The sequence below is a fragment of the Sminthopsis crassicaudata genome, chromosome 3 (genome assembly GCF_048593235.1).
Source record: "Sminthopsis crassicaudata isolate SCR6 chromosome 3, ASM4859323v1, whole genome shotgun sequence".
Lineage (NCBI taxonomy): Eukaryota > Metazoa > Chordata > Mammalia > Dasyuromorphia > Dasyuridae > Sminthopsis > Sminthopsis crassicaudata.
The window spans coordinates 149,897,200-149,909,175 of NC_133619.1; positions in this window are offsets into that span (position 1 = coordinate 149,897,200).

Below are 11,976 nucleotides of genomic sequence, written 5' to 3' on the forward strand. Positions count from 1 at the left end.
AGGAAATAGAGACAGTCCAACAACAGGGGCAGAATGCTTGTAATTTAGCAAGGAGGAGGGGGCAAAGGAAAAGTGGGGGAGGGAAATTCAAAGATGAGGGGTTTGAAAAATCATTCTAACAAAATATAAATTCATTTTTCTAAACTGAGTTCTCAACTCTCCAGTGACTAATGAAACTCCAGCATGGCTTTGAGCTCCTATAATCTTTGGGAGAGCAGTGCACACCTGGAGGGCTGACTCCGCAGAATAATATCATTTGGAGAGGTCTTTTTTTATTCTGGATTTACTCTCATGCTGAATGAATAAGAACAAATACCTTGCTTTCTATTATTCAGTGCCCCTGGGAGTGAGAAAAGCATAATTATCCCAATAAATAACATGCCATTATAAATAAATAATAGGATGGCACCTCCTTGTAGGTAGCCTGTACTGGCGAGAATTCAGACGTTGGCTTGACTAAGGTGCTAGTTATTGTCAGGGGGGATACCAGGTGCTTATTATACTCCACTGGTCTGAACATGGCAGTCCCTGCCACCAAGTTCATTAGGTAAACAGCTGGGGTAATTGATAGTGTGAATACCATTTCATTTCCCACATCTCTAAAAGGATTAGTTCTAAATGATAGAAAACAACCACTTCTCATGCTTGAGAAATTCTGGTCAGTCCTGTTCCAATCTTCCCCCTCCCAGCCACCAAGTTCCCCCAGCAGGATATTCCAGGTTTGGCAGTGAACCTCTTCGTATTTCATCTGATCTTTTCAAAAGATAGCCCATCTTTAGGAATGTATTAGAACATGTCTCTAATAAGCTAGAACTCTTTAGCATAGGTTTCATCTCTAGATGACTTCTCTGAACACCTCTGAAAAAGTCCGATAATTTGAAAATGAAAATTATTATAATTGCAACTAGTAAGGAAAAGGTAGGAAGTGGGAGAGAAGTCCTGAGAGTCCCAGACAAAAATAATGTATTCAAAGAAAATAGTGAAAAAAAAATCAATGATTGTGACCTAACTCTTTCATCTGCTGAACTCTGACTCAGTGGAATTTGAGAAGGAATGATAATTTTTTTTATTAATTTTATAATTATAACATTTTTTGACATTACATATGCATAGGTAATTTTTTTTACATTATCCCTTGTACTCCCTTCTTTTCTGAATTTTCCCTTCCTTCCCTCCACCCCCTCCCCTAGATGACAGACATTCCCATACATATTAAATATGTTATAGTATATCCTAGGTACAACATATATGTGCAGAACCGAATTTTGTTGTTGTTGTTGTTGCAAAGGAAGAATTGCATTTGGAAGGTAAAAATAATCTGGGGAGAAAAACAAAAAATGCTAATAGTTTACACTCATTTCCCAGTGTTCCTTTTCTGGGTGTATCTGATTCTGTCCATCATTGATCAATTGGAATTGGATTAGCTCTTCTCTATGTTGAAGATATCCACTTCCATCAGAATACATCCTCATACAGTATCATTGTTGAAGTGTATAATGATCTCCTAGTTCTGCTCATTTCACTCAACATCAGTTCATGTAAGTCTCTCTAAGCCTCTCTGTATTCCTCCTGTTGGTCATTTCTTACAGAACAATAATATTCCATAACATTCATATACCATAATTTACCCAACCATTCTCCAATTGATGAGCATCCATTCATTTTCCAGTTTCTAGCCACTACAAAAAAGGCACATACAGGTCCCTTTCCCTTCTTTAGTATTTCCTTGGGATACAAGCCTAGTAGTAGCACTGCTGGATCAAATGGTATGCACAGTTTGATAACTTTTTGGGCATAATTCCAGATTGCTCTCCAGAATGGTTGGATTCTTTCACAACTCCACCAACAATAATGCATCAGTGTCCCAGTTTTCCCACATCCCCTCCAACATTTATTATTATTTGTTCCTGTCATCTTAGCCAATCTGACAGGGGTGTAGTGGTATCTCAGAGTTGACTTAATTTGCATTTCTCTGATCAATAGTGATTTGGCAGACTCTTTCATATGAGTGGAAATAGTTTCAATTTCATCATCTGAAAATTGTCTGTTCATATCCTTTGACCATTTATCAATTGGAGAATGGCTTGATTTCTTATAAATTAGAGTCAATTCTCTATATATTTTGGAGATGAGGCTTTTATCAGAACCTTTAACTGTAAAAATGTTTTCCGAATTTGTTACTTCCCTTCTAATCTTGTTTGCATTAGTTTTGTTTGTACAAAATAAAATTTAAAAAAATTAAAGGTATAAACCAAAAGGCAACTCCTTAACTACAACACTAAAACTCTAGAAGCACTAGAAGTACAATAAGACTCAAGTAAACTAGACAAGATATAGCTTTTTTTAGCTTTCATGGATTTCTAGCATCATTATCCTTCAGTTTTTGCTTTTGTGTTCCCCACTACCGGAGAATAAAAAAAATCTATTGCATTAAAAACACAATGAATTATAATTTCATCACTTTCTTCTATAGCTAAGCTGACATTATAATGACCTGTCTATAGTAATAGGAATGGACAACTGATCAAAAAAGGTTTCAAAAGGTTAGGTCTCTAAGTTGGCATTGCAAGCAGGACCAGAAATTCATTGGAAACTTGATTGCTCATATACAATTCTGGCTCATGGTGCCAGTGAGCAATGTGTGTAGTCCCTGAAAAGGGAACAGGGACCATATTCATAGTCTCAGGGCAGCAAAGAGCACTAGAACTTTCAGCTGTAAGAGAATATAGGGCCTAGTCACAGTTCCAGGTCAAGAGGGATGTTGCACTTGCAGCCAGGGAGTAATGATCTTTTCCAGGTAATGAGCAGAACACAGACAAGGGATGTGGGGACCACACCTCTCTACAGATCATACAACTTTGTGAAGTTTTGGTGAAAACTTGTAGAACTTCGGAACCAGATCTGAAAGCAGCAACCAAAGGAACTTGAGGCTTGGACAGTGATTCCCATCTCTTGGTCAGCAAAACTGAACTTGAACATAAATTTTAAAGTCAAGAAATAGATTTTTTAAAATGAGCTAACAAACAACAACAACAAATTCTGATCATAAAAGCTACTGTGGTAATAGAAAAGATCAAGACACAAAGTTAGAAGCTAATAATGAGAAGGCAGCTAAAAGAAAAGTCTTAAAGAAAAAATGCAAATTGAAAGCAAGTTAAACAATAATTCCTTGAAGAGTTATAGAAAGAGATAAAAGTAGTAGAGGAAAAAACTGGGGAAAGGAATGAGAGTGATACAAGGAAATCACGAAGAAAGAATTAACTAGTTTTTAAAGAAGCACCAAAAAAATCAAGAAAATAACACCTTTAAAAATAGTAAATTTTTGACCAAATAGTAAAGAGACACAAAAATTCACTAAGGAATTTTAAAAAAAGAAAAAAAGAATAGGGCAAGTGGAAGCTAATGAGTCCATAATATATGAAGAAACAATGGAATAAAACCAAAATTATAAAAAATAGAAGAAAAGGTGAAAAATCACAGGGGGTACAAACTTCCAGAGAAGACAGATTGATGTAAACTGTGATCTTTGGGGGAAAGGAATCTCAAATCCTCCTGGCCTCTGGGAGGGGCCCCACTCTTCTGTTCATAGGGGAAACTCCTATATGGTAATCTCCTCCTACAATTCAATTGGAGATCTTGGCCTGGGCTTATTTATCACCTTTTATTGAATTGAAAATTAATACCTCAAATTCATCTGGAGATTGGTCCCTAGTCCAGGTCACAAAACCCCAATAAAGTCAAAGGCTAAAGCCCCAAACTTTTACAAAAAATCATAACAAGATTTGGCCTGAGTTATTTTCTCAGTGTAATAACCCCCCCCTTTTCCCCCCCACAAACTTTGCCTACATTTGGGTTGCAAATTCTTTCACAAAGAACCTGCGGAACCTACCAGGGGATCTCAACCCTCATTTCTCATACCTCAACAAGATCATGGAGAGTTAATTTAAGAATTTTTCAACTATCTAAACAATTATCTAAACAAATATCTAAACAAAAAGCAAATGTTCATATTTCAAGAAATTAAGGAAAACTGGGTTTGATATAGTAGAACCAGAGAGTAAAATAGAAATTTAAAGAATCCTTATATCACCTCCTGAAAGAGATCCCAAAATTAAAACTTCCAGGAATATTAGATCATTTAGAAAATATTGTAAGCATTTAGAAGGAAATTATTCAAGTCATGGAGCCACAGTCAGGATCACACAAGATTTAGTAGTTTCCACATTAATGTAGAGGAGTGCTTGGAATATAATATTCCATAAGACAAAGGAACCAGGATTACAACTAAAAACAATCTAGCCAGCAAAATTTAATACAATCCTTTAGGGGAGAATAAATATTTTCCTGAGGAAAAGACCAGAGCTAAATAGAAAATGCAGCATTCAAATAGAATAGTAAAGAGAAGCATAAAAAAATAAACAGGAAAGAGAAATCATAAGGGACTTAATTAGGCTAAACTGTTTACATTGCTATATGAAAAAAATATAGTATGTGTAACTCCTAAAAAAAACTTCATTATTATTAGGTGAAATGGAAAGAATCTACATACACATAGGGAATGGATATAAATTAATTATGTAAGAATTATTTTTAAGTTACTTTTAAAAATGAAAGGAGGTGAATGCACTGGGAAGTAGAGGAAGGGGAAGGAAGAAAGGTCATTTACATGACCTAAAAGGTACTCAAAGAGGAACTTTATAAGAAGGGAAAATGAAGGGAAACAGTAATACTTGAATCTCTATTTTATTGAAATCGGTTTGAAGAGGGAAGAATATTCCTGTGAGGTATGTGTATATGTATATATGTATACTCAATTGAATATAATAATCTTACTCAACAGGGAAATAGGAAGGGAAGGGGATCAGAGAAAAGGGATAGGATGATTTAAAAAAAAAAAAAAGGTGGATTAAAGGATGAAATGGCTGAAAGTCATTTAAAGTTAACCTTAATCAGATTTTTAAAGAGGTAGAGAATAAAAAGAGAGAGATAAGGATAAGTAGAAGAAAATGAGTTTGAGGGAAATGCAGAGTTAATAATCATAATTATGTATACTAAGATAAAGTCAAAATGGGTTCATGATCTAGACATAAAGAATGATACTATAAACAAATTAGAAGAATATAGAATAATTTACCTCTCAGATTTGTGGAGGAGGAAGGAATTTGTGACCAAAGAAGAACTAGAGATCATTATTGATCATAAAATAGATAATTTTGATTATATTAAGTTAAAAAGTCTTTGTACAAACAAAACTAATGCAGACAATATTTGAAAGGAAGCAATAAAGTGGGAAACCATTTTTACATTCAAAGGTTTCAATAAATGCCTCATTTCCAAAATATATAGAGAATTGACTAAATTTATAATAGTTCAAGCCATTTTCCAATTGATAAATGGTCAAAGGATATGAACAGACAATTTTCAGATGAAAAAATTGAAGCTATTCCTAGTCATATGAAAAGGTGCTCCAAATCACTATTGATCAGAGAAATGCAAATTAAGACAACTTTGAGATACCACTATACACCTCTCAGATTGGCTAAGTTGACAGGAAAAGAAAATGATGACTGTTGGAAGGGTTTTGGGAAAACTCAGACACTTTGTTGGTGGAAATGTGAATGGATCCAACCATTCTGGAGAGCAATTTGGAACTATGCTCAAAATGTTATCAAACTGCACACTCGTTGACCCAGCAATATTTCTATTAGGCTTATATCCCAAAGAGATCATAAAGGAGGGGAAGGAACCCACATGTGCAAAAATGTTTGTGGTAGCCCTTTTTGCAGTGGCTAGAAACTGGAAACTGAATGGATGTCCATCAATTAGAGAATGGCTGAATAAATTATGGCATATGAATATTATGGAATACTATTGTTCTGTAAGAAATGACCAGCAAGATTTCAGAGAAGTTTAGAGAGATCTATATGTTGCTAAGTGAAATGAGCAGAACCAAGAGATCATTAAACATCGCAACAACAAGACTATATGATGATCAATTCTGATGGACATGCTCTCTTCAACACTGAGATGATTCAAACCAATTCCACTTGTGCAGTGATGAAGAGAGCCATCTACACCCAGAGAGAGAACCATAAGAACAGAATGTGGAACACAACATAGCATTCTCTCTCTGTTGTTATTTGCTTGCATTTTGTTTTCTATCTCAGTTTTTTTTCTTTCTTCTTGATCTAATTTTTCTTGTGCAACAATATAACTATAAATATGTATACATATATTAGATCTAACATATATTTCAACATATTTAACATATATTGGACTACCTGCCAGCTAGGGTAGGGGGTAGGGGGAAGAAAAGTAAAATTTGGAACAAAAGGTTATCCAGGGGTTAATGTTGGAAAAATTACCCATGCATATGCTTTGTCAATAAAAAGCTTTAATAATAAATAAATAAAATAATCATAATTGTGCCGATCAGCAAGAGATAGAAAAAGAAATTCCATTTAAAATTACTGTAGACAAAATAAAATACTTGGGGGTTTACCAGCCAAGACAAACCCATGAAGTATATGAACACAATTACAAATTGTAATAGTAATAGTAAATATAGTAAATAGTAAAAATAGTAAATATGGCATTTATATTATATATATATACATATATATATTATACTTCTTACAAAAATAAAATAAGATATGAACAATTGGAAAATAGCAATTGTTCATGGCTAGGCTGAGGTAATATAATAAAAATGACAATTCTGCCTAAATTGGTCTACTTTTTCTGTGAATACTAATCAAACTGCCAAAATATTATTTTATATAACTAGAAAAATAATAACAAAATTCATCTGGAAAAACAACAAATCAAGAATATCAAGGAAATTAATAAAAAATACAAAGGATGATGGCTTAGCAGTACTAAACCTAATATTATATTAGGTTTATTATATTATATAATAATAATAATATATTATATTGTATAATATTATAAAACAGCAGTCATCAAAACCATTAGGTACTGATTAAGAAACAGAGCGGTGGATTAATGGAATAGATTAGATGCACATAACACAATAAGCAAGGCCTATAGCAATCTAGTATTTGATGAACCCCCAAACTCCAGCTTCTGGAATAAGAACTCAGTATTTGGCAAAAATTGCTGGGAAAACTGGAAAATAAAATGTCAAAAAATCAGCATAGACTTACATCTCACACCCCATACTAAAATAAGGTCAAAATGGATACATGATTTGGGTATAAAGGATGATACCATAAACAAATCAGGAGAACAAGAAATAATTTACCTATCAGATCTTTAGAGAAGGGAGAAATTTATGACCAAAGAAAAATTAGAGAACACTATGAAAGGCAAAATGGACAACTTTGATTACATTAAATTAAAAAGGTTTTGCACAAGCAAAACCAACAGAAACCAGATTAAAAGGGAAGTACAAAGCTGGGGAAAATCTTTATAGCCAATATTTCTGGATAAAGATCGCATTTCTAAAATATATAAAGAACTGTATCTAATTTATAAAAATACATATCATTCCCCAATTGATAATCGGTCAAAGGATATGAACAGATAATTTTCAGAGGATGAAATTAAAGTCATTTATGGTTATATGAAAAAATGCTCCAAGTCACTGTTGATTAGAGAAACACAGTTTAAACAACTCTGAGGTACCAATTCATACCTCTCAGAGTGTTTAAAATGACAGGAAAGGATAATGATAAATGTTGGAGAGAATGCGGGAAAACTAGGACACTAATGCATGGTTGGTGGAGTTATGAAATGATCCCAACATTCTGGAGAACAATCTGGAACTATGCCCAAAGGTCTATCAAACTGTGCATATCCTTTGGCTCTGCAATTTTATCCTAAGGAAATCATAAAGGAGGGAAAAGAATCCACATATGCAAAAATGTTTATAGCACTTTTTTGTAGTACCAAAGAATTGGAAAAGAAATGGCTGACCATCTATCAGATAATGGCTGAACAAGCTGTGGTTCATAAAGTTAATGGAATATTATTGTTCTATAAAAAGTGATTTACAAGCTGATTATAGAAAGGGCTGGAGAATTGTACATGAACTGATGCGGAGTGAAACAAACAGAACCAGGAATATATTGTACCTAATAATAGCAAGAATTGCAATGATCAACTATGAAAAGCTTGGCTATTCTCAGTAGTTCAGTAATCCAAAATAATCCCAATAGACTTTGGACAGAAAATGCCATCTGCAACCAGAGAAAGAATCAAGGAAAATGAATGTAAATCTACACTCTATGTTCACTTCTTTTTTCTGTTTTTTTTTTAATCTATCCCATGATTTTTGCTCTGATTTTTCTCTCCCCAAAAATTCATAAATCAATGTGTATTAAAATAAATAAATCAAAAAGTAATCATAACTGTGAATGCATATATGATACATTTACTTCTTAAAATTGAAATAGATAGCAGAATGAATTAAACAATATGCTCTTTATAAGAAACAAGCTTGAAATATGGACACACCCAGAGTTATAAAAAGGGGCTGAAGCAGAATCTATTATGTTTCAGCTAAGGTTAAAAAAAAAAAGGCAGGAATATCAATCCCCATCTCAGACAAAGAAAAAGAAAAAATGCACCTCATCAAAAGAGATAATAAAGGAAACTACATTTTGCTAAAAGATCCCATTGAAAATGATGTAGTATCAGAAATTTGTAGTTTCTCTGATATATGCCTCATTTCTTAAATATAATAGAAGTGAGTCAAATTTATAAAAAAGAATAAGAGCCATTCCCCAAATGATAAGTTGTCAAGGGATATGAGCAGGCAATTTTCAAAAAAAGAAAGCTATTTACAATCTTATAAAAATGCTCTAGATTACTGTTGATACTTTATCTTCTCTCTCCACTCTTTCTCTCCCCGTCCCACCAAAAATCCCCATTGTCTCCCTCTACCCTCTCAATGTACAAACACCCCTAAAACTCCTCTCTCTCCTCCTCCCCGATCCCTTAGTTTTCTTAACTCTGTACTTGTTCAGAAACACCATTCCTTGGATGTAGATATACTTCAATCTAGATGAGAGAAATTTTTCTATATTACTAACCCTCCACCCCCAATTGTTTCCTTTGTATTAGTTCTTTCTTTCATGTCTTATTTTTATAATAGTTTCCTTTTACCTTTTTCCTACCCAATTTTAATTTTTAGAATAATTCCATAATATATTATTCAGCTTCAAGTAAGGACTTTCTTTCAAACTAAATAAGGACCAGTTTTAAGAACAGTGATAACATTTTCATTTACATAATAAGTAAATAGTTTGACTTTGATAATTAAATTCAATAATTAATTAATCTTTCTTATATTTATTCTGGATCTTTTATATTGAGTTTTCCATCAAATCTCATCTTTTTTGTTTCAAATACCCCAAAAGTCTTTTAGTTTATCACATCTTTTTTTTTTTTCCATTCAGGATTATATTCAGCTTTGATGGCTAAGTTATTCTTGGATGCAACTCCAATTCTTTTGCTTTTCAAAACATAATATTCGAAGACTTAGGGTCTTTCAGAGGAAAAACTATAAGGTCTTGTGAAATTCTGACTATCTTCACAGTATTTAAATTGCTTTTTCTTGTTGTTTGCAATATTTTCTGCTTAACTTAGGAGTTTTGAAACTTGCTTATATTATCCCTATAAGTTTTTCTCCTAGTATCCCATTCAGGTAGTGAATGATAGATTTTTTCTATTTCTACTTTGTCCTCTACTTCTAGAACTTCAAGACAATTTTCCTTAATATTTATATCCAGATTTTTTTTTTGTAACTTTCAGGGTGAGATGGGGGTTGGGAGAGTGGAAGGAGAAGATAAGGTTATAGGGATAGAATAAAAGGAGAGGCTGAGAAAGAAAATAGTGAGTTAATTATAACTTTGAATGGGAATGGGGATGTGTGTAAAATTCTCTTTGTGGTGGCAAGCTGAAAATTGCAGGACTCCCCATCAGTTGGGGAACAGATGAACAAGTTGTAGTGTGTACCTTATAAGTTATGCTATTATGCTATAAGAAATGATCTCAGTGATTTTTTGACAGCATGGAAAGACTTAATCAAGTGGTGAAAAGCAAAGTGAGCATAATCAAGAAAATATTATTTGTAGTAACATCAATGTTGTATTAAAAATAACTTTGAGCTAAGTCATTTTGAATAGTATAAATACAGAAATTAAAAATAAAGGACATATGGAAATAGATGTTATCTACATCCAGAGAAAGAATTGATAAATAGAAGGATGTATAGAATTATTTTATGTATACATATCTTTTGATAACCATCTCAAGAATGGTTATTATCTAGGTTATCTAGGATGGGGGGGAAAGAAAAAAATAAATTTACATGATAGTTTTATTTTATATGTAGAAGAAATGATAAGCAGAACATGGTAGATTTGCAGTTTTATAAGCAATCATCTTTTTATTGTACTATGTTATGGAAAATTTTGTTTTATTACATTAATTAAAATTAAAAATTAAAAAAATTACTATTGAATTAGAGAAATGCAAGTTAAAACAACTATGAGATACTATTTACTACCATTAAAAAGATTAACATGAAAGAAAATGAAAATGACAAATACAGGAACAAATGGAAAAATAAGGACACTGACAGACTGTTCTTAGAGGTGTGACATGGTCTAGCCACTGTGGAAAACAATATGGAACTATACTCAAAGGATTTTAAAACTGTATATATCATTTGATCAAGCTATAGTATTTGATCAAGCAACCTCTGCATCTTAAAAAGGTCAAAAGAAAAGGAAAAGATCCTATATCTTAATTTTTTTGTGTCAACTCTTTTTTGGTGTCAAAGAATTGGAAATTGACAGAATGTCATAATTTGAGGAATGCTAAAAAAAAGTGTAGATGATTATGATAAAATCATATTGTGCTAGAAGAAGTGATGAAGGGGATAGTTTCATAAAAATCTACATAAATTGATGCAGAATGAAGAGAGCAGAACCAAGAAATTATCATATACAGTAATAGCAATGTTGTGATAATGATCAATTGTGAAAAACTTAATTACTCTTATTAATACAATGATCTAAGACTAAGACCACTCTGAAGGACCCATGATGAAAACTGCTATCCCTCTCCCAAGGGAAAAAAAATAATGAACTCTGAGTACAATGCGAAGCATAATTTTTCACTTTCTTTACTTTTCTTGCTTTCTATGCATGACTAATATGAATTTTTGATAAGATTTCACATGTATAATTGATATATTGCTTTCTCATTAGATGGTGAAGAGCTAAAGGAAGACGAGAAATTGGAGTTCAAAATTTTAAACAAAGAATGTTAACAATAAATAATTTTTTGAAGCTGTCAAGGATTGTACCTTTAAATACAACTCTATCCTATTCTCTCAAATCTTCTGACTGAGCTTTTGTTAAGCTCAGGAGCCCTTCAGAAAGAAGACTCCATATTTTCTTGCTTCTGTTCTTGTTGTTCAGTCATTTTTCAGTTGTGTCTTACTCTCCACGATCCCATTTGGGGTTTTCTTGGCAAAGATACTGGAGTGATTTGCCATTACCATCTCTATCTCACTTTACAGATGAGGAAAGAGAGAAATACAGATTAAGTGACTTGTCCAGGGTCACATAGCTGATAAGTGTCTAAGGATAGATTTGAACTCAGAAATTTGAATCTTCCTGGCTCTTGGCCCAGAATTTCCAGGCCACTTAGTTTATTTCTACAAAAATGGATTTTTCCACATAAAAAAGAGCTCAAAATTTCCCTCAAAAACTAAGGTGATATAGAATACCCATAGTAGAACCCTTTTAATCTTCAGGAGCTACCCACTTAGTGAAAATACATTACTCAACGTGTTTCAGGTTAATGATTTCTATAATCAACAAGGGAAAAGTGAGAAAGACAAAGGGAGCATAACTTATCAGCTAGAGTCAGAGTGCAAGAGGAATGGGGCAGAAAACAGCTGCTTCTAGCCCCTACTTTGTTCTCCACAGAGAGGTAGAT